Here is a 15,000-nt window from a genome sequence, read left to right on the forward strand (position 1 = left end):
TGGGGAATCAGTCTACTTGATTGATTTACATTTTCGGTGTTTCATTTTTTACTGGTTTTAAGTCTCATTCTTTTGCTCCCTAGTGTTTTTAAGAGTTTTACCTAAATGAATTTTTTATTATTATGTTACATTGTTCCACATGAATGAATCATCCCTGGAATACAAATTTATATACATATATTATGTCCAATAAATGGAGCCCATAAAAACGTCAACATGTATGTGAGTATATACTAATATATACAAATATATAATTTCGACTATACCCTTTTAATTCAACACGACTTTCCTCCACACTTTGAATTATAAATTATAAACCGTACAGTATATCATGGATAGTTCATTGTATTAGTGTCTAATAACCCTACTTGTACAAATAACAAGAAATACACAATATCAAACATCAATATGGAACTTGTTGTCTGACATACTAAAGCGCTAGAAAGTAAACATCCACCGTTACAAAATTACAGCATCAGTAACATGATACCAACTATGATAAAGCACTCTGCAAGCAGAGTCAGGCTACACAAAGCCAAAGTAAGGATAGACAAGCACTCTATGAGCCATGCCAAGTTAAACAAAGCCAAAGCAAGGATAGACAAGCACTCTGCAAGCAAAGCCAGGTTAAACAAAGCCAAAGTAATGATAGGCAAGCACTCTGCAAGCATAGCAAGGCTAAACCAAGCCAAAAAAAGGAAAAACATGCCCTCTGCAAGCCAAGCCAAGCTAAACAAAGCTAAAGCAAGGAAAGACAAGCACTCTGCAAGCCAAGCCAGCTAACCCAAGCCAAAGAAAGGAAAGGCAAGCACTTCTGTAAGACAAGCCCAGATAAGCACTGCAAGTTAAGCCAAGCCAAGCCCTTTTTCTGACCTTATCCAACCGTACCCGACTTTTCTCGGTTCAAGAGTCATTCTGTGTGTGTGTGTGTGTGTGTTCCAATTTACCAACTACATCTTCTGACATAAGCTTGGCCTGAGAGAAATGAAAGTGAAGGACGTCATTAAATATTCCACAGAATATTTCTAAATGAAGATGCGTTTTTAAACCCCACACTTTTATATTTCTAGGTCACTGGTTCATCTCCTTCCTCTCGGGAAAGTCACATGACGAAGGAACGGTGTTGTAAAGCTTTTTTTTTTTTAAGTGTATTCTTCAGAAAAAAACTGCAATTAGGGAATTCGAAGATGTCTGGATTACTTTGGGAGTTTTTACATCTTTTTTTTATTTGGCTGTATTTTTCAATATTTCTGTTTATATGGTTGTATTTTTTTTTTCAAATTACCTCGTCAATATATTTGAAGGATTACGTATTCTTCAGAAAAAAAAATAATCAGGAATTTCGAAGAAGTCAAGATTGCGTTGGAATAGTCGTTTTTGTATTTTTATCTAGCTGATTGTTACCTTTTTTTGATGTAGTTGTTCAGCATATATAAAGAATTGCACATTCTTCAGAAAAAAATATGCATCTATTAAATTCCTAGATATCTGAATTACGTTGGAAAAAAAAAAGTACTTTTTTTTGTGTGTGATATTTGACTATAATTTTTTTAAATGTTACTTTTCAACATATTTGAGAGATGACGACGATCCCGTGCCAAAGGAGACAAGACTCCGGAATTCAAATATGACCCACATATTCCCCACCATCTACAAAAAAAAAAAAAAAAAAAAAAAGGACATCAAAGTCCCGCACAAACATATTGCCCTATTTTGAAAGGACCCACAAGTCCAAATACCTTTGTTTTTATTGATGTCCAAAAAAAAAAAAACAAAAAAAAGGGGGGGGGGGGTGGGGGGCGGCAGGTGGGGGTAAATACTCGCATGGCCAAAATGACTTTGGCACATGTGACCAGCTCAGGCAGAAATCAATAACAGTCTTTCCTTATTAACTTCCGGCTTCTCTCTCTCTCTCTCTCTCTCTCTCTCTCTTCTCTCTCTCTCTCTCTCTCTCTCTCTCTCTCTTTCACTGCCTTGACTTTTTTCGTGAACGGTAATAAAAATACATTTCATAAATGAATAGAGAAGAAAAAACTTAATTGCTACGACGAATACTCCGGTTGAGAGAGAGAGAGAGAGAGAGAGAGAGAGAGAGACTCTCGCTCTACACAACAGTGACGACAAGCTCCCCCTACCCCCCTTTCCCGCCCCCCCAGAAAAAAAAAGACATACACGCCCTATCTGGGGTTTGGTAATTGGATAGCGAAGGACGTTGCGGTATGATTCCCAATTGGAAGAAGAAGAAGAAGAAGAAGAAGAGGAGGAGGAGGAGGAGGAGGAGGAGATTAACGAGCATTCTGACCTCAATTCTATCACACATAAAAATACAACGCTTACTTCCGGTCTGCAACTATATAGAAAATCAATAAGCTTTGCAATGGATTATCTGTCACTATACTTCAGTTATTAGTTAATTGTTATTATTCTCTACCACTGTTGCAATTATTAGTTATTAGTTGCTGGAGGCTTCAGAAATAATCAGTTACCATTAGTTTTTAGTTATTGGAATCTCTGCCAGTACAGCAGTTATTAGTTATAGTTACTGGAGTAATTATTAGTATTAATATTATTAGTTATTAGTCTCTCTGCCACAGCTGTAATAAGTAGTTATTAATTACTGAATTCAATCCCACTACAGAAATTATTAGTTAGTTATTATAGGCAATTAGTTATTAGATTTTCTACCACTGCTGAAATAATTAATTAGTTATTATTAGTTACTAGCAAACTGACCCATCTACGATGGGTGATAAAATACGGGTGCAGAAGTGAAAAAATTTTATGTACTATTTGTTCAGCAATATTAGAATAATGGCGATTTTTATACATACCTACTACAGAACCTCTTTGTACACAATATTATCAGTTTGTCCACAACTTAATTTCAAGTTGGCAGTCAGTTGCTCTGCACGTCGCCACCTACAGTTGGCCATGCGTGAACATGGGTGACGGCAGAAACACACCAACACGATCCAAAGTCTGGCCCTGCGACTTGTTTGTAGTGAATGAGAAGGCCAGGTTGATGGGAAACTGCCTGCGCCGTAACTGGAACGGAAACTGGTTGTCCAAAGGCATCAGAGGAATCCGGGGGATGAACAGACGTTTGCCGGTGTGAGGGCCCATTGCTATCACTGCTTCGATGACGTGGGAGTTTAGCTCCTTAACAGTGTACCTCGTACCGTTGCAATGTCTATTGGCAGGATATAAATTCCGAAGCAACATTACCAGGCAGTACTTCAACGTTATTTTGTGCACTGGCAGTCCCGATGGAGTTATTCAAAAAATCTTGCGGATATTGATGATAATTTTCATCTTCTATTGTGTCCGAGCTGAAATATTCGTGACTTTCTCCGGGGAAGTTGTACAGAAATCATGTATGAAAAATCGTAAAGTAACTAAGTCTACGGGAATAACCAACCTCGTTTCACGACCAAAAACAGCTCCGTTTCAGGGAATCCCTTCTCACCCCTACCCCCTACAAAGGAGGGGGTTAGGTTGGATGAAACCCCATTGTGAACCATATTAGGGGTCCCCACCATAACCCTGCCAAGTTTCATGCCCATCTGACCAGCCGTTTGGCCGTGATTGAATGACAGACAGACAGACAGACAGACACAGATATTACGCCCATTATAGTATGATGATGATGATATGATTGGATTCTCTACCATCGCAGAAATTATTAGTTAGTCACTACCGCTTCTGCAATTATCAGTTAGTTATTAGTTATAGGATTCGCTACCACTGCTGTTATTATCAATATTTTATTATTAGTTATTGGTTACTCTGCCACTACAGAAATCATCAGATAGTTATCATCGGTTATAACAGCCGAATACATCAACGCAATTACCTCCCATATAAATGCGTAAACAATAGATTGGCATATAACCATAAAGATATAAACGTAGAAACAGTAAAGATTGACACATAGCCATAAGGATATATGCGCATGAACAATACAGATTGGCATATAGCCATAAAGATATAATTGCATAAACAATAGAGATTGACACATAGCCATAAGGATATACGCTCAGATATAATGCAGACTGGCACATAGCCATTAGGATATAACTGCATAAACAGTACAGATTGCCACATAGTCATAAGGATATAAACGCATAAACAATTACAGATTGACGCATAACCATAAAGATATTTCATCCTGCGCCAATTAAGCAAATGGCCAAAAAAAATAATAATAAAAAAAAAAAAAAAAAATAGCGCAGCAGGAAGCGCTGACATCCGTTTCAATGCGAATAACATTACCCCTATGGTGTATGTAGTAACGTTCCTGTATTAATTACTCTAGCAGACCGAGTCGCATACAAACGGGCAATTAAAAGCTCTCATGCCAAATGCCAGCTTCAAAGGGATATGGGTTTCACAGCCCTGTTGAATACAGCACCGACGATCGGCTCCCCTTCCTCGACGTCCTTGTGAGTAAGACGGAAGACGGCCTCCGTACTTCCGTCTACACAAAGAAAACCAACCTAGGACTTTGCCTCAATGGTGACAGCGAGTGCCCCGCCAGATTCAAAAGCACGACCGTCAGGGCCTTCGTCAGGAGAGCCCTCTCCCACTGCTCGACCTGGCAGGACACTCATCAGGAACTCGACCGCGCCTCCCAAGTACTCGTAAATAACGGGTATTCAAATAAATTAATAAGCAGAGAAGTCCGTACAGCAGCCCTGGAGAAATGGTACGGTAGTGAGAGCCCGCAACCCCGCCCCCAGGCCCCCAGGATAATATCAAGCTGTATTATAAAGCCTTCATGAGCTCACATTACCGTGAAGAAGAGGACTCAGTCAAGAAAATTATTTCTGAAAATGTATCCCCGACCGACGACACCAAAAATATCGACCTAATTATCTCTACCAGAATCGGAGGACGCGCGACCTAATTATGAAAAATAACCCCTCTCCACAGGTACGAGACCCCCTTGAAGCAGACGCATGTGGTGTACCAGTATACATGCCCAGTCCGCGGTTTGCAGCGGCGCCTACGTTGGTATGACTACCATGCGCCTGTCGAAGAGACTCTCGTGCCACGCCCAAGAGGGGGCTATCAAAAATCACGCACGCACCAAACATCAAGAGGCCATCTCCCTGGGATGTGATCATCCAAACACGAAGATCATCGGGAAGGCCCCTGATGCCCGTCGGTTTACGCCTGCTGGAGGCGCTTCTCATCCAGCAAGTAAGACCTACACTAAATACTACGCAGGAGAATTTCTCCTCCCTACGAGTATGAGAAGACCTGCCACCAACAATGACACCACCGAGCACGACAACTCCACGGAAGACGACGCCCCCGAACGAGATACTCCCGCAGCCAATCATAATCAAGTTAGCCGTGACGTCCCGCAGCATAGCGAAACGCCCATCGACGTAACCGCGCCGCTAAGGAGGTCTAGGCGGCTGCAGGACTTACAGTATCGCAACCATCAACGCATGGAAAGTGGCTTTGAGACCCGGTTCAAGCCACCAATGAAAACGAAAGACCTACCGCCACCAGCCAATAGTAGATCAGCATGGGGCGGACCCCCTGCTGTCAACTCCCAAAATATAAACGAGGACGGACACCGCTTCAAGATCAGTCCACCCTCAGCTTCCCAGCCCGAGGATGTCTGGCAGCTCCAGACGAAAGCTCGCTTGCTTCAAGAAAGAGAGAGAGAGAGAGACATATATATATATATATCGTTAATGACTTTGATAACTATGGTATCATAGTTTATCTGTAAAATTCAAATATATACAACCAATTTTGGCTCTGTATTTGATCATGACCTCCATAGGCGCTCTACTAGCCTGTCTAAGTAGCACGGAAAAAGCCGCTATTCGGAAAATAGAGAAGAATCTCTACAAGTGTAATGCTGCTGAAGTAGCCATTACTTTTAATAAAGTATACATTATATATCACATATATAGATATATGTATATATATATATATATATATATATATATATATATATATATATATAAACACAAACTGTCAATGTACACAAACACCAAAAAGCAAACATACCGCGAGCAAATACCATTATATTTTTGTCCCTGTCACTATTTACTTTAACCTTCCCCATTTATTCGCCTAATTGATTTGAACGACATTCTCTCTCTCTCTCTCTCTCTCTGTAGTGTGTCTGTGTGCTCGTTTGTTCAGCCGAATCCCCAAAAAATGCAATAACTCATTACAACACTCAAAGGTAAACATTCCACTTTTAATTACGGCCCCTTGTGGGAATTTGGGAATTTGATAAATCTCGTTTTCAGTTATGAGAGAGAGAGAGAGTGTGTGCCCTGGGATTCGTTATATATATATATATATATATATATATATATATATATATATATATATATATATATATATATATAAACACAAACTGTCAATGTCACAAACACCAAAAAAGCAAACATACCGCGAGCAAATACCATTATATTTTTGTCCCTGTCACTATTTACTTTAACCTTCCCCATTTATTCGCCTAATTGATTTGAACGACATTCTCTCTCTCTCTCTCTCTCTCTCTGTATGTGTGTCTGTGTGCTCGTTTGTTCAGCCGAATCCCCAAAAAAAGCAATAACTCATTACAACCACTCAAAGGTAAACATTCCACTTTTATTACGGCCCCTTGTGGGAATTTGATAAATCTCGTTTTCAGTTATGAGAGAGAGAGAGAGTGTGCCCTGGGATTCGTTATATATATATATATATATATATATATATATATATATATATCTATATATATATATTTATATTTATATATATATATATATATATATATATATATATATATATATATATAGTTTCAGGTTTTCCCTAACGAGTGACTACGACGTATGTCAAAACATATTCAAAAATGCATCTGAATCAATGAGAAATATTTGATAGTTACACACACACACACACAAACATACACACACATATATATATATATTTATATGTCTTATATATATAATATATTATATATATATATATATATATAGTGTGTGTAAAGCTTTAGTCTTCCGTGACATGAACATAAAAAAGTATTTATTTTAATATATTAACAGAAAAAAAATTTATTTCAATTAAACTATAAATTTGTCAACGAATCTGAATCAATGACCATATTTGATGTAGTCTCATATGTTTAAGGATTTCATAACGAAAATGAATTAAAATATATATAAATATATAAATAACTCAAACTAAACTGAAAAACGCATCTGAATAAACGAACATTAGATAGTTAATAAAATTAAATTGAAATAATCTCAAAGGCGACAGAATATCAAAAATGGTCATCTGACTAATATATAACTAATTTCATAACAATTATGTAAACAGTTAAATAAAGATAGCTTCAAAAACCCAAATTAATTAAGCTGCCATTAACAGAGTTAGGAAGTAAGAGAGAATGTCCAAAATGGAAAAAAAACAAAGAAAATAACAAAGAATGATAAACATTTATTTTTCAAATGGGTAAAAGTGAGTTACTCCGTTTTTCTACATAGACGATTGCTATGGTTTCCCGTTTTTTATCAGGGCGTTTGGGGGAAACCCTGGTGGGGGTGGGATGGGTGTTTGTCGTTTTGGGAGGGGTGCCAGTTGGTGGGTTGGCGGGTATCCGAGCAGCACATAGCGCAATATTTACTCTTGATTATAAATATATTATTTTTATATTTCCCGCTTAATCACTTCTACAATACGTTTCGTTTATTGCAGGGATCCTGAAGAGGCCCGCTGGTGGACACTTCAAAGGTAAATATATTCTCTGCATTTTAATTGCTATAAGTGTTTTAATATTACTATGGTTATGTACGTATGTGTGTGTATGTATATACTATATATATATATATATATATATATATATATATATATATATATAGATAGTATGTATATCTATATCTATATATATATATATATATATATATGTATGTATATATGTATATATATATATATATATATATATATATATATATATAAAGAGACATCACGAAGATATTCTTTCTCTCTCTCTCTCTCTCTCTCTCTCTCTCTCTCGAGGCAAACGTTTATTTGTTTCAGTGAAAGACGTACGGAATGGAAGAGAATATGAACGGAGGTACATAAAAAATAAAAAAAAAATAAAAAATTATGGGAGTTGCAGATGTAGGTCGTAGGGACGCCGCAAAGCACCCTGAGTAATGCTTACAGTCCGCCGTGTGAGGTACACTGACAACACTAACCCCCTACAGGAAAGAACGTTGAGTAATGCCTACAGTGCACCGCGTGAGGGAAAATGACAGCGCTACCCTTGCCCCCCAAAACCCCTCCCCACTACGGAATATTTCATGTACTTGATTCGCCTCTCGTAAAAAAAAAAAAAAAAAAAAAAAAAAAAAAGCGAAGCCTTATATTCTTCCACATTAATTTCTCTCTTGGAGAGTGTGGGAACTTCCTCTTTAAGATACTCTCTCTCTCTCTCTCTCTCTCTCTCTCTCTCTCCGAGGCTCATAAAAATCAATTGGTGAGACTTTCGAGGGGGAACTATTGAGGTCTCTTCTTCGTCAGGTTGGATTTCGGCTGCGTCTTTAAACGCTCGGGCCGAAAGGAAAGGTGCCTTATGCGGTTTGCGTGTGTATGCATGTATGTATACATGTACTACGTATGCATGTAGCTATGTATATATGTACTACGTATGCATGTATGTATACATGTACTACGTATGTATGTAGCTATGTATATATGTACTACATATGCATGTAGTATGTTATGTACTACGTATGCATGTAGCTATGTATACATGTACTATGTATGCATCTATGTATACATGCACTACATATGCATGTATGTATGCATGTACTACGTATGCATGTATGTATACATGTACTATGTATGCATGCATGTATGTATGCATAGGTGTTTGAATGAGGATGCCTGAATAAACAGGAGAAAGCGCTTGGTACTGACATTCTGCCCTATCAATTTGTTGTGGTGTCCGCTCAAAAGATGAAGTCGCGTGCTTCTACTGAACCTCTGAGAGAGAGAGAGAGAGAGAGAGAGAGAGAGAGAGAGAGAGAGAACCTCCTTATCTGTGTCTACCTTCTCGAATGGCCAATCTCGCAGGTTTCTGAACTGAACTGAATGTATAGAATTCAGGCCAAAGGCCAAAGAGCACTGGGACCTACGAGGTCATTCAGAGCTGAAACGGAAACTGACAGTAACGAGGTTTGAAAGATGTGACGGGTGGAAAACCTCAAAGCAGCTGCACTAGGAATAAGGAAGTAAGGTGGAAGAAATAGAATATGAACGGAGGTACAGTAAAAAGAACGAAAGGGGGTTGCAGCTAGGGGCCAAAAAGGACGCTGCAAAGAACCTTCAGTAACACGCCTACAGTCCATCCTGTGAGGTGCACCGAGGGCACTAGTAAAGAATTCCAATAAAATACCGCTGGTTTTCAATACTCCACTCTGCACGTCATTCCACCAATTTTCCAATGACGAAATCATTCATTTCATCAAAAACCAACATTCACTCGAATCGGCAGAGAAAATCGATCAATTCGTCAAAAACAAACAGGACGAACCCAATCAACCAATACCATTCAAGAGGACGGCTTCTCCAAAGGGCTTCTCCAAAGGGCACCACCCTATTGTTCTCCGCATGAAGGCCTGAACACCACTGTTTGGGAGGGTGGGGGTGGTAGGGGGGGAAGGGAGCAATATTCACGGCTGTTATGCTTTGTGGGGAAGGGGGGGGGGGGGGGGGGGTTCATGGGAGGGCATTGTCGATAGAGGCGCCTTTGATATGCCGGAATAAACAACACACGATGTGAGCAATCAGATCGTTTGTCACAGGGGATTCCTGCGGCCCTTAGATTATTATTATTATTATTATTATTATTATTATTATTATTATTATATTATTATTGTCCGTTGCACTGCACATTGTTCTGTCATTTCATGTAGGTATTATATATATATATTATATATATATATATATATATATATATATATATAATATATATATATGTATATATTTTACGTTGCGTGGAACCAGTGGTTATTGATAAAAGTATGAATTGCATTGTGGGCTTATGGAAGTACTTTTTTATTTATTTATTTATTTATCTATTTATTTATTTTACTATCACTCAGGTGTCATGTCTTTTGTTATTCCCAGGGAGATTTTCTTACTCTCCTATATGGAAGTGTTTTTTTTTTTAACATCACTGAGAGGCCATTTCTTCACTTGTTTCCTGTTGGTTATCCTACTCTCCTTTATGGAAGTAAAGTATTTTTTTCACTTTTAATATCACTGCGGCGTCCATTCCTCTGCTATTTCCTATGGGTATACATTTGTATTTATAGAAGTATGAAATGAATTGTGGGTTTTCCTACTTTCCTTTATGGCAGTGAAGTTAAATAACAGACTAACGAACACCGTAGTGATATAATATCACTACGGTGTTCGTTAGTCTGTTATTTAATGTGAGTATATATTAGTATTTATAGCAGTATGAACTGAAATGGCGGTGATTTATTCCTACTCTCCTTTATAGAAGTAAAGTGTGGATGGAAGGAAGGAACAAGAAACCTCGCATTGGTGGAAAGTCAGGTGGAAGAACGAATATGAACGGAGGCACAGTAAAATAAATGAATGCGGCTGCACTTAGAGGCCGAAGGGACACTGCAAGAGACCCTTGAGTAATACCTGGTGCAACAGTGCACCACTTGAAGCGTACTGACGGCAATACAACCCTTACGGGACTGTCTATTTTTAGAGCACTGTTCTGTGACTTTACAAAGTCTCTCTCTCTCTCTCTCTCTCTCTCTCTGAGGTCCTCGTTCTTTCCATCATTTATTCCCGCCGCCTTTCGCCTTTGTCACTTAGGTGTGGCGAGGACACTCTACCTTGTGTAATTTCCCTGTGTGCCCTTTTTTCATAAAGGGTAAAAGTGTCTCCAACACTTTCCACGAACTGAGAAGGACAAAGGCCAGTTTCCGCTCTTTGTTCGAACAAAGACGCGACATGAAAACCGCTAAAAGTTGTGATAATGTATCTTTTGGGGGGAGGAGGAGGAGGAGGAGGAGGATAAAGAATATGACATCGTCTAACTATAAAATAAAACAAGAAGCATCTCTAGTATTCACACAGATTTTCATGCGAAAACTCTGCTTTCTGTTTTGCTTTTCAACAGTCCTTCGTCCTTATTCAGTTCCCTTCGCCCTTATTCAGTTCCCTCCACCTTTATTCAGTTCCCTTCACCATTATTCAGTTTCCTTCACCGTTATTCAGTTTCCTTCACCATTATTCAATTTCCTTCACCATTATTCAGTTTCCTTCACCATTATTCAATTTCACTTCACCATTATTCAGTTTCCTCGCACACACCGATGCACCATCCACCACTTGACCCCATATATATATCGTTCAATAAAGCTCTGCTGAGTGACAAGAACGGTAACCGAGGTTTTTATTTATTTTGTTGATCCGAACACATCAAACACAACGCCGACCATAAAAAAAGAAAAAAAAGTGAACTGCGAGTGGTTTTGTTCCATGGCGGCTGTTTGCAAAAGCAATGTGGAAAATGCTTCGTCAGCAATATCCTTTAATTGATACGGGGTTTGTGCTATTTCATCACGCGGTGAAGTGTGGGGACGCTAATGAAATTCTCTGTAAAAAAAAAAAAAAATCTCTGTATGTACATGAAGGCAGGCAGGCAGGCAGGCAAGCGCACGCACACACACACACACACAAACAATATAATATATACATAGTGTGAGCGCCTGTATGAATGTGTAAAATCTATACCTTACGATAATTTTTTTTTTCCTTTCAAAAAAAAAATTGTATTTATAATACGAATTAAGTCTGTAAAATCTGTTAAAAAAAAGTTTAAATTCTCAAACCAGCATTAGTTTCCTGATATCACAATTATCATCAAGTCCCTCAATCGTGGATCTCTGCTCTGCTCTATGTTCCTCTTGTCCAAAAAAAAAAGGGTGTATTAGCCCACTGACCAAATCCACCGGCCGGGGAGCGGGAAACCCCAACAAAAAAATGCTCACTGGGGCCCCCCCCCCAAAAACAAAAAAACAAAAAAAATGCTCACCTCCCAGATAAACCCCCAAAAATGCTCACCTCCCAGTAAACCCCCAAAATGCTCACCTCCTCCCCCCCCACCCCACCCTAAAAAAAACGCTCCCACCTCCCCCCCCCCCAAAAAAAAAAACCCCACACCAAAAATGCTCACCTCCAAAAAAAAATAAAAAAAAAACGAAAATGCTCACCTCCCCCCAAAAAAAACCAAAAAAAAATGCTCACCTCCCTACAAAATCCTCCAGAAAAAAAAAAACTAAAAAATGCTCACCTCCCCAAAAAAAAAAATGCTCACCAAATCAAAAACCTGCCAAAAAAAAAAACCATAAATGCTCACCTCCAAGAAAAAAAAATATTTAATAAAAAAATGCTCACCTCGAAAAAAAAACCATAAATGCTCACCTCCCAAAAAAAACAATAAAAACAAAAACCTGCTCACCTCCAAAAAAAAAAAAAACAAAAAAAAAAAAAAAAACGCTCATGCACCTCCCCCCCCCCTCTACCTTTTTCCCCCCCCCACCCCAAAAATGCTCACCTCCAAAAAAAAAAAAAAAAAAAAAAACCAAAAAAAACGAAATGCTCACCTCAAAAAAAATAAACCAAAAAAAAATGCTTCACCTCCAAAAAAAGTTAACTAAAATGCTCACCTCCCCATTGCTCACCTCCAAAAAAAAAAACCATAAAATGCTCAACTCCAAAAAAAAACATAAAGAAATTCTCACCTCAAAAAAAAAAAAAAAAAACATCCCTCCACCTGCTCTCCTCTCCAAAAAAAAATAACGCTTCAGTCCCTCCCCCCCCCAAAAAAAAATGTCACCTCACTTTACCACCCCCCCAAAAAAACCAAAAAGGCTCACCTCCACTCCTTAAAAATGCTCACCTCCAAAAAAACAAAAAATGCTCACCAATCAAAAAAAAAAACCATAAATGCTCACCTCCCCCACCCCAAAAAAAAAATGCTCACCTCCCAAAAAAAAAAACCAAAAAAATAAACTCCACCAAAAAAAAAACCAAAAAAATATCTCACCTCCCCCAAAAAAAATAAAATGCTCAACCTCCCAAAAAAAACCCCCCAAAAAAAAAATGCCTCAACTCCCAAAAACCCAAAAAATCCCCAAAAATAAAATGCTCCCCCAAAAAAAAATTCTTCCAATAAAAACCCAAAATGCTCAAAAAATCACCTCCACCCAAAAACCCTGCTCACCTCACACACACACACACACACACAAAACACAAAATTCACCTCATAAAAAAAAAATGCTCACCTAACACACACACAAAAAAAATACTCACCTCCAAAAAAAAATAAAAAAAAATGCTCACCTAACAAAAAAAAAACAAAAAAATACTCACCTCCAAAAAAAAAAAAAAAAAAATGCTCACCTAACAAAAAAATACTCACCTCCAAAAAAAAAAAAAAAATGCTCACCAATAACACAAACAAAAATGCTCACCTCCAAAAAAAAAATGCTCACCTAAAAAAAAACAAAAAAAAAATACTCACCTCCTCAAAAAAAAAATGCTCACCTAACAAAAAAACAAAAAATACTCACCTCCAAAAAAAAAATAAAAAATGCTCACCTAACACAAACAAAAATGCTCACCTCCAAAAAAAAAATGCTCACCTACAAAAAAAAAAAAAATATCCCTCCAAAAAAAAAAATGCTCACCTAACAAAAAAATACTCACCTCCAAAAAAAAAAAAAAAAAAAAAAAATGCTCACCTAACACACACAATGCTCACCTCCAAAAAAAAAAACAAAAAAAAATGCTCACCTAACAAAAAAATATCTCACTCCAAAAAAAAAAAAATGTCTCACCTAACAAAAAAATACTCACCTCCAAAAAAAATGCTCACCTAACAAAAAAAAATACTCACTCAAAAAAAAAAAATGCTCACCTAACAAAAAAATACTCACCTCCAAAAAAAAAAATGCTCACCTAACACAAACAAAAATGCTCACCCCTCCAAAAAAAAAAATGCCTCACCTAACAAAAAAAAATACTCACCTCCAAAAAAAAAAAATGCTCACCTAACAAAAAAAACTACTACCTCCAAAAAAAAAAATGCTCACCTAACACAAACAAAAATGCTCACCTCCAAAAAAAAAAAAAAATGCTCACCTAACAAAAAAATACTCACCTCCAAAAAAAAAACGAAAAAAAAATGCTCACCTAACAAAAAATACTCACCCTCCAAAAAAAAAATGCTCACCTAACAAAAAATACTCACCTCCAAAAAAAAATGCTCACCTAACAAAAAATACTCACCTCCAAAAAAAAAAATGCTCACCTAACAAAAACTACCTCCAAAAAAAAAAAAATGCTCACCTAACACAAACAAAAATGCTCACCGGCTAAAAAAAATACAAGAAATACTTTTCTCTCACATTTACCTTTGTTGTATCCCCGTAGGGAGGTAGTGCCGTCAGTGTATATGTCACAAGGTGCACTGTAGGCATTACCCAAAGGTCTTTGCTGCGTACCTTTGGACCCTTTCATTCCTTTTACTGTACTTCCATTCATATTACCTTTCTAAGGTTTTCCTCCTGTTACACTTTTCAAACCTCCTTGATTCTCACAATTACCCTTTCAGCGCTGAATGACCTCATAGGTCACCAGTGCTTGACCTTCGCTCTAAATTAAATATTCCATTCCATTAACACCTCTGTTCTGTTCTGTAGCGTTTAAGGTCAAGTTGGCGGGTGAAGTTTCTTTCTTTTTCAAACTTCGGCTGCAATTAATCTTCTTTGATGGGAGAGGAAAAAAAAAAACGAACTCATTTCCCTTCTCAAAAATTCGGGTCAATAAAATGTTTAATGAAAGCTTCATAAATGTTTAATGAAACCTTCATCCACTTGTAAGTTTATAAATACATACATACACACACACACACACACACACACACATATATTATATATATAT

At 37.6% G+C, this 15,000-nt stretch overlaps 1 protein-coding gene across 2 annotated transcripts in view; it reads left to right on the forward strand.

The window, feature by feature from the left end:
- The window catches only part of LOC135207575 (serine/arginine repetitive matrix protein 2-like), a 180,213-nt gene that overhangs the window by 124,957 nt on the left and 40,256 nt on the right, over nucleotides 1-15,000 (forward strand). For both annotated transcript variants that reach the window (XM_064239420.1, XM_064239421.1), the window contains one exon: nucleotides 7,714-7,749. The gene's annotated coding sequence lies outside the window, so the exon portion shown is untranslated. The remainder of the gene's footprint in view (nucleotides 1-7,713; nucleotides 7,750-15,000) is intronic.

The sequence above is a fragment of the Macrobrachium nipponense genome, chromosome 32 (assembly GCF_015104395.2).
Source record: "Macrobrachium nipponense isolate FS-2020 chromosome 32, ASM1510439v2, whole genome shotgun sequence".
Lineage (NCBI taxonomy): Eukaryota > Metazoa > Arthropoda > Malacostraca > Decapoda > Palaemonidae > Macrobrachium > Macrobrachium nipponense.